The 8,814-nt window shown below is 29.4% G+C and overlaps 1 long non-coding RNA gene and 1 other non-coding gene across 2 annotated transcripts in view; both read left to right on the top strand.

Moving 5' to 3' along the window:
• Positions 1-973: 973 nt before the first annotated feature.
• LOC130865071 (uncharacterized) overlaps positions 974-8,814 on the top strand; it is a 29,473-nt gene continuing 21,632 nt past the window's right edge. The window contains exon 1 of the long non-coding RNA XR_009056067.1: positions 974-8,715. This is a non-coding gene — a long non-coding RNA (uncharacterized LOC130865071). The remainder of the gene's footprint in view (positions 8,716-8,814) is intronic.
• LOC130865623 (small nucleolar RNA SNORD64) lies at positions 2,193-2,262 on the top strand. Its single transcript, XR_009056175.1, has one exon. It is a non-coding gene; the product is annotated as a small nucleolar RNA SNORD64 (small nucleolar RNA).

Raw genomic sequence — 8,814 nt, 5'->3', positions numbered from 1 at the left:
TTTCATTGCCATTTTTACCTGTCGATTGATTGATAGACTTGCTGGCTTGTTTACTCATTTAACCATTAACTTACTGTATATTTGATATATTTAATGATTGATTCATTTACTTACCAACTAATGTATTTATTATTATCTTTGATAGTTTTAAAAAAGACTATCAGGAATAATTGAGTTTATTTATTGACTTGCTGTCATCTGTCTATTTATTTATTTAAACACTAGTTTATTTATTATATAGTTGATCTATTTAATGATTTTATTTGCAGAGTAATTATTTATTGCACACTATGGTTTTTTATTTTACTAACTTATTTAAGTTATTTATTTGTTTGGTGTTTGCTAGCCTCTTGATCTGTTTATTCCCTTTCTTGAGTATTGGTGGTGGTATTTATATGCATACTTACTAACTTATTTATTGCACACTTTATTTATTGGCATCTTGATCTGTTCATTGCCCATTTTACCTATCAGGGGATTTATTGACATTAATTAGTTACTTGCTGGCTTATTTATTTATTTTGTTACTTCCCACCCTGCTCATTTATTTATTTGGTTGTTTGTTTATTCTCTTTATGATTTTAATGATGAATTAATTTACTTATTTGTGCACTACCTTATTTATTGTCTTCATCTATGTAATTATTTCATTTACTCACTGTATTTATATACCTATATATAATATATCTTTATTAGCTTCCTGATTTTTAGTTATTGTATTTCTGCTATATTTATTGTCTTCATTTATTTATTGATTGATTTCATCTTTATATATTGGAATGCTGGTATATCTAGTTATTTTTTATTTCCTACTTGATCTATTTATTAGCTCTCTTTCCCAATGATTGATTGTCTATATATTTGCTTGTTTGCATATTTATGTTTCTATATATCACTTTTTGTCTATGTATATATTGTGTTATATTTAATGAGCATTTTATTGGTTAATTTGATTTGCAGGTATTATTTATTTTCTATTTACTGACTTTCTTTCTATTGATTTGAGTTAATAGCTTGCTGGCACATTTATTTTCATTTTTGAAGTGAATTATTTATTTGTTCATTCATCTATTGTCCTGATCTATTTAATGATTAACTTACTTAGTGACTACCTATTGTTTTCTAGGTCTAGTTTATTGGCTTACTGTGATATCGATTAATTTATTGAATGATCAATTGCTTTCTGATCTATTTAATTATTGACTTTCTGGCATTTTATATATTTATTTTATGGTCTTCATCTATTTTTTTGCTTGATTAAGTGACTGGCTTCTTAATCTAGACATAGGTGTGGTCAGTGGATCACATAGTGTTGAAAAATAGCGCAAGAATTTTGCCATTATAGAATCATCTGTAAAATCATCAAAAAAGGTGAGCTCCTGTTTTGTCTCTTCTGGAGGATTCAGTTACCAATTAAAATTGTTATGCATAAATGTCATAAGAAAACTTGGTAAGAACAATGGGTTTTTAATGAGCTATCATTGGTGACAGGTATCAACTTTTTGAATTACATTTGGAAAGGGATGGTTATTTACTGTATTTAGTTCTATGAAACCCTGGATCTCACTGTTACTCTGATACTGGTATGATCAATTTTTGTCTCTGCATTTACTGTTCATTTAAATGTTTATTTAATTATATTTTGATGCTGGGAATTGTGTACTGTCATTATCTTTAGTTTTAAAATGCAGTGTACAGACATTTGTGTGGATTCTTAAATTTTATGGTTCTGTTTATTTTGTTCATCTTTGGTCTTGTAATATAACTCTGTAAAACTCATAATATTCCTGCCTCTGCCTCCCAAGTGTGGTACTACAGTCTTGCATTATTGCATTACTCCCATCTAGCAGATTCATTTATTTAATTATTGAGACAGAGACAGATGCACTGAAAGAATGCATGAATGAGCATTGAGATGAGACATAAGACCTACTGCATCTCACTAGGGAACTAACCATACACTTAGCCTGGACACTTCACATTTTTTTTCAGTGCCGTTAATTTAGCTCAGAATCTTTTTCATGTGAAGGAATTAATGTCACTGAACCATAACTCTATAAACTTTGAGTGTCTTTCTAAAGCAGGCCCCTCACTGTCTTTCCTACCACACCAGTACCAAGTACCCACAACCGCATACCACATTACAATTGTTACCTAGTATTTTAGTAAATACCTTGTCAAAGACCTTGGCTGGATTTATGATGAGCTATGTTTACTGAGCATGATGAAATGAAGCTCAAAGTGATGATTACTCTGAAATCTAGCCAAAGTGTCAGTTTAATGACTTAGGTAACAAAATTAATTTATTCCCAAGGAGACTGGAGCTGTAGATCTTTTCACTATAACAAACTTGGTTTTATACCTATTCATTCCCTGTTGTAAAGTGCCTCCATATTCCCATCCTGCAGTAGCTTTCACCCTGCTTTCCTTCTGCTGTAGAAACCTGAGAAAAACACTGGAAGCTGATGTCTTCCTTCCAGTCATCAAGTGATAATTTCTGGAGCCTGTTCTTAGTCATTCTCAATTTTCCATTCACTATATTGAGATCTTACTAGTAAGATACTCATTGATTTTTTTTTCCTTTGAATGAGATATTTAGAGAATGCTGAGTGTGAATCCAGAGAAATTAGTGTATATTCTCACAATGCATTTCAATAGAGTGTTAGTCTGATAAACATGGTTTAAATTAACTCTGATTCCTGATATTGAGTATGAGTAATTATTTTACAAATATCAGTTAGTTTATTTTCATTTTTGGGCAGTAAGATAACTTATTACTATTTTCAAACACTTGATTTGGCAGAGTCTGGAAGATTACATCTATACTAGGTGTTTTTGTTCCTCTTGAGCTTTGTTTTGTATAGTAGCTACTGCTGTAGTTTTTTTTTTTTTTACTGTGGAAAATTCTCATGTCTTTGTTAGATTTACTTCTGAATGTTTGCAGATCTGCTTGAAGATACAAGTAGATTTTTTACAGTTGTAAAATATACTTTGGTTAAAATTTTTATAACTGATAAAATTTAAATATATCATAACTTATTGGGATAATTTAGTTAACATAGAATTCTAAGATGATTCTTGATAACACATTATCTTACATGGTTCAGAGTCAAACCAGAAAAATAATTTTATTGTACTGTATTTTTTGGTTTATTTAGTAAAAATTAAAAGAAGATGGTATGTGTTAAAGGTTTTTCAAATGAATACTGTAATCAAATAACTTAATATAAGGTAAAATTTCTGTTACTTCCTGGTAAAATCATTTCATAAAGATTATGGAAAGCAGTGAATTTTATGATTATGTTGGAGTGGCTAAGGTTGGTCTGAAACAAGGGGTCATGAGAAGTGCAATTAAATATAAATTGGGAAATTACACTTATGGAGTCATACAAGTATGATTATTTCATGCCATCTTGATCCTAAGATCACAAACCACATGTTTGTTAAAGTGTATAAAAAATATTCTTATAGTTTTAGGCATAAAAATAGACTTTCTAGTTTAAGGCCTCATATTTTTACAATTATTTTAGTTGGCCTTTCAATGAGCACTCACTTGGAAACATTACTATGGAATTTAGTTCAGGATGCTTTATATATAGTAATCATGGTTATGTGTTTGTCAGAGAAGCTTACCCTAATTTGAGTAACGGATCTCTTTGTCATGATAAAATTCATGATGGAACATAGCCCTGTTACAATATCTACGGTTGAATGTACACATCTACATTATAGTAGAATAATGTACCATTTGTTATTTTAACATTATATAGAATATTAAGATGATATTTTGCATTTGAAGATAATTTACTTACTAGAATGAATTTATTGCTTGTTCATGAATTTCTAGACTCGTTTAGGGCCATAGTAAAGGATGTAGTAAATAAGAGAGTACAATTTAAGTGAGATGGTCTATGTCATGGCTTTACCCAAATAAGAAGTAATTTGTGGATGAATCTGAACATCTTTAACTTAATGATAGGAAAGATGTCTATGAACATAAAACACTGCTTTATGCTGTGTTTAAAGAGGTTTGGTTATATAGTGTAGAGACTCTACTCAACACACACGATGAACTAATATGCCATTTAAAAGATCTAGTAAGGTAGATATCTAATGGAAAATTTCTGAACTCTTTTCAAATGTGTTGTATAAAACTTGAATTGTATTGTGCATATTCTAAATATCATTATGATTTAAAACCATAAGTCATGTGTATATATAAAATTATTTTTCTTCGACATTTGTATCACATCTTTATTAACATCATTTATAGGGGTTTTATTACATGAAATATGTGAAATGTAAACATTTCTGCTGTTCTTGATATAAGTGTGATTGTCCCATGTATTGACATGTATGTGAATACAGTTTTATATACGTATTAACTCATGAGTATCTATACTCGATGATATACACTAAAATACAAGATTAGAACTTTTGGTTTCACCAGATTGTTAATATGGTTTCATAAGTGGTATGATAACAGCAATTGTTTTTTCTGTTTGTTCATTGTGAACTGTGAAATGTTAAAGGCCAACATTGTGTTTTTAATTTTGTTCATTGTGAATGGTGAAATGTTAAGTAAGGGCCAACATTGTTATTAATTGGAATTGCTGTATCATACAGTTATAGTTATCAAATACCAGGTTTCTATCAGTGAATCTTCCATGCTTCCATGCATCAGTCATGTTTTTAGAAATTAAGTCAGTGAGCTACATAAGATTTGATCACCATCCCCCTGTTTACATGTTTGTGGGACTTCGCATTATGTAGTGCAGACTTTCTAAATAGTCCAGTCAAATTCTCAACTTGTTTCTGTGTTTGTTTTTATTCATTTTTTAAAACAATCTGACCTGATGGTGTTTAACTACTGCTGAAATAATAGACTAACTGTAGAGTGTCTCAAATTCTTATATTTGTAGAAACACCATCAACTGCCCTATGCACATGGTGTTATTAATACATGTTCAGTCTTAACATTAGAGGTATACTATTTTGTACTTAATTTATATGAGGTTTATTTGTGTGTATATATATGTATATAAATACATTGTGTACATATACAAATAGTTTTATGTATATTCAGATACTTTTACCTATGTATATAATTTTTATTCAATTTTCTGAATGTATTTTACTTTTAAAATTTATAAATTCTTTTTGTGTGTTAATGTAATGTACCAAGCCTATATAATGTGTCAAATGTATGTAGTGAATTTATATTAAAATTTTCAGGAATAGATGTTAACACATGTATTAAGAAAGAATGTGTTTAAGACAGTTGGCCTGTAATAGTGTGATTGTCCCATGTATTTACATGTATGTGAATACAGTTTTATATACATACTAATTAATGAGTATCTACTCAATTAAAACAATAGTAACTAAAATGAAAGATTAGAACTTTTGGTTTCACCAGAGATTATTATATGGTTTCATAAGTGGTATGATAACAGCAATTTTTTTGTTTGTTCATTGTGAATGGTGAAATGTTAAGTAAGGGCCAACATTGTTATTAATTGGAATTGCTGTATCATACAGTTATAGTTATCAAATACCAGGTTTCTATCAGTGAATCTTCCATGCTTCCATGCATCAGTCATGTTTTTAGAAATTAAGTCAGTGAGCTACATAAGATTTGATCACCATCCCCCTGTTTACATGTTTGTGGGACTTCGCATTATGTAGTGCAGACTTTCTAAATAGTCCGGTCAAATTCTCAACTTGTTTCTGTGTTTGTTTTTTATTCATTTTTTTTAAAAAAAAAATCTGACCTCACGGTGTTTAACTGTTGCTGAAATAATAGACTAATTGTAGAGTGTCTCAAATTCTTACATTTGTAGAAACACCATCAACTGCCCTATGCACATGGTGTTATTAATATCTGTTCAGTCTTAACATTAGAGGTATCATAATATTTTGTACTTAATTTATATGAGGTTTATTTGTGTGTATATATATGTATATAGATACATTGTGTACATATACAGATATTTTTATGTATATTCAGATACTTTTACCTATGTATGTAATTTATTCAGTTTTCTGAATGTATTTTACTTTTAAAATTTATAAATTCTTTTTGTGTGTTAAAATGTAATGTACTAAGCCTATATAATGTGTCAAATGTATGTAGTGAATTTATATTAAAATTTTCAGGAATGGATGTTAACACAAGTATTAAGAAAAAAATGTGTTTAAAACAATTGTCCTGTAATAGATTTTAAAATGTATATGGTTTTAGGAAGAGAGAAATTATTTTTGCTGATAAAATATTCATATTTATAGATTTCAGTTAGTGATTCATTTGAGTGGTGTTGAATTATCTAAACATTGTTAAGAAAGGACACTTATGTGTTTACGTATCTCTTATAGAAATGTAAAATACAATATATATTTACAAATATGAGTGTATAGTATACCATGATGTCTTTTCAGTTACTAAATTATGAGTACAACTCAAGCATAAAACTTAAGGTGTCGCTGTTTTTTGAAAATTATGTATACTGTATAAAGAGCATGTACTTTCATTTTATTTTTCTGGCCACAGATATTTGTGTATATTTTTCCAAAAGATACCTCAGAATTATATAGGTATATATCCATGATACCTGGCAAAATGTAACATTGTAAGGAATGAGCTATTTTTCATCAAACAGCTTGTATTTCTACAGGTGTAAATATAATATAAATATCATTGTCTTTTATAATTTATATGATAGTTTCTAAGGGGGAAACATAGAGCCCAGTGTTTCATATTTGTTTGAATGCCAGAGGAGAAAGTTAATCACTATGCATTTTCTACTCCATCCTCCTAGTAGCCTAGTTGACCTTTTTTCCTACTTTTTGTCAAATTTCATGAAGATTTTGTACTACCTCCTAGGACACTGCAAAGTTTTGTATGTGTTTCCTGGTTGCATGACAATATTCAAGACAACTTTGTAAATAATATTGAAATACAGCATTTGAAGGTCTTGTCTGTCTAGACAGATATAGAGTGCCACAGGGTATAATTTTGTGAATACATCATTGGAAACCTTTGCTTCTTTTCATTTCTGGATGTGAAATTTCTGGTTGAGAATTTATCACATTTTATGTTTATTACTTATTGATGGTAGTGTAATAAGATTTAATTTTAACTTTGGCTACTTATCAAGATAATTCATCATTTCCCATAGGATAATTAAGGCTTATTGTACATGTAAGGGCATAAATCTTCATTCTGTGCCTCTAGTAATGATAGACTATTAATGTAAATATTTCTTTCTAGTCATTGTAAGGAACATCTATTAAAAGAGTTTCTTCTACCTCCTTCAATTAATACATTATTATATTCACATTGCATGACAGCTTTCAAGACAAGTTGTAAATAACTGATACATCTTTTCATTTGAAAAATGCATTTTCAGATGAATATTCATAACAAAAGATAAACCTGTAAATATTACATTGTAATCTAACATTAATGAAGCATTGTAGCAAATACTTTTTTCAAGGAAAAAGATAAGTACTACTCAGTGTATTAAGTATAAAATTCTGAGTAAGCTATTTTTGCTTGAGAAAAATTACTCAAAGAAAATTAGTTTTATTTTCATGAAGAAAGATGTATAGTGACAAGTAATTCAAATTTTGAATTAATTTGAGAATTGCTAAAAGCATTGTTTTTTTACTATAACCAAGGCATACTTGTTTTTTCATATGTAATTATATTTTTTCACATACATTATAGTAGTAATGTGTAATGTTTGATTTTTTAACCTGTATTCCAACATTATTTCTAGTTCAGATGAGTTTGCAATCTCAATGCTATTACTAGACACATTTTGTGATAATAATTAGCGTATAACTTTGTAAATTCATCATTTTTTTGTTCTCTGAGATACAGTTTTAATACATAAAAGTTTAAAAATTGTATATATTTTTCATTGGAGATTATTAAAGTTGGATATCTATTGTTCCCTCTGAAGTACTTTAAGAAAAAGTAGGCTGTATGATATATAAGGCAATATTAGTTAAGAAGTTCAGCTGTATGCCGAACACCAACCAGCATCTGCCAAGAGAGACCATGAGGAGCTGCACATCCATTTGAGACATCCTGGGCTAACAAGATACTGTCAGCAGAAAGTATGGAAGCAGAAGAACTGAACCCCTCCCTACAGGAACAGAAGTATAAAGAATATGTATTTTATCATTTCAGTTTCTCAAATTTAATAATACAAGGCCTGTAGCTTAAGATGATTATAACATTTAAAATATTGTGTTTCAATAGAAGTAGGGTTTGTGGTATTGTAATTGAAGAAAAGAACAATTTACATATAGGTACATTTTAGTTTTTCAAACTAAGGTATAATTAAGAATACTAATATGTGGGTGATTGATTTGTTTAAGGTAGACAATGTATATCTGCTTTGAGATTGCCAAATGAAAGCACCTAGAATAAATGAAAAATTTAGGCAGACAGAAAACATGTTCAAGAAGGATGTTAAATTTTTGCTACCTTTAAAGAGAAAGGAGTAAGACAACTTCTGTTTTCGTATGTTTTAAGGCCTTTGCTAATATGCATCTAAACAACAAGAAATAGACTTTTTTCCCCATTAGCTTTGATTGTCAACATCCCGGGAGTGATGGGTTGCCTTATCCCAAAGTTCTCTGTTTGTGAAGAATTTTAGACACTCGAGGATCTCATGTGACAGCAAAGAGTATTGCATTAGCCACGTGAGTATTAAACTGGTTGTATTTCAAGCGATGAACCAATGAGGGAAACTGAGTAAACATTGATAATGGCATTATTCCTCATTAGCTTTTGCATGGCAC

Source organism: Chionomys nivalis, chromosome 23, assembly GCF_950005125.1.
Source record: "Chionomys nivalis chromosome 23, mChiNiv1.1, whole genome shotgun sequence".
Lineage (NCBI taxonomy): Eukaryota > Metazoa > Chordata > Mammalia > Rodentia > Cricetidae > Chionomys > Chionomys nivalis.
The sequence above is the reverse complement of the archived record's forward strand: the minus strand, read 5'-3'. Positions and strand labels throughout refer to the sequence as shown.